Source organism: Seriola lalandi, unplaced genomic scaffold (assembly GCF_002814215.2).
Source record: "Seriola lalandi dorsalis isolate HSWRI2012SDOR001 ecotype SW California unplaced genomic scaffold, Sedor1 jcf7180002051925, whole genome shotgun sequence".
NCBI lineage: Eukaryota > Metazoa > Chordata > Actinopteri > Carangiformes > Carangidae > Seriola > Seriola lalandi.
Genome location: NW_019522478.1, coordinates 524 through 1,335, shown reverse-complemented (window position 1 = coordinate 1,335; position 812 = coordinate 524).

The following is an 812-nucleotide window of genomic DNA, read 5'->3' as shown; positions in this document are numbered from 1 at the left end:
CTCTACTCAGGTGGAAGTTTCACTCTCTTCATTTCATACTGACACTTGTGAAATGGGTCACAATATAACTGTGTCTGTTTGTCCACAGACCCACTATAGTCCACCTTAAACTGTCTCTGGGTCAGTTCTCAGGACGTTTCTACCTCCTTACTGAGTCTCTGTGCTTTACACTTTATTTTCACTCATTTCCTGCTTTTATTACTGTTAAGTTATCACTTCCTACAGCTGTAATACATTCTACTTCCTCTAGCTGTTTCACAATAAGAGCTTTCCACTGGTGCAAACTTTTATTGTGAAGCAGCAAGAGGAAATACATTATGTCTATAACCAAGTAAGTAAAACTTTACCTGCTAAAAGTCTATATATTTCATGGGTCTTCCGCATGGGAGTAGAAAGATGGCTCAACAGCGCCCCCTAGAAACTTTCAACGAGGCAATACTCGCCCTGTGTTTCACCTACATGTATGAAATTCAGTAGGAACATGTAACATGCCAAGACTTACAGAAAAGCCTCTGGCACCCATACTTTAAACTCAACAGGAAGTCAGCCATATTGACTTTATATCATTTAGCTGCTATAAAGTCGTGTGGATGAATATTTGAGCTTTAACAGATTAAATGGTCACAGTTACTCACGACTCAACTCGGTACAAGTTTCCCCGTCCCCACTGAATTATGACATAACTCAAAATTACTTTGACTAATTTCACAGTTTATACTAAACGTAAAAGTCATGACTCTTCTTTGTTTTTAAACTGATGATTAAAACATTGTATTAAATGAAATGTTTCTTTTCTTTCTCTCTCAGTGTGT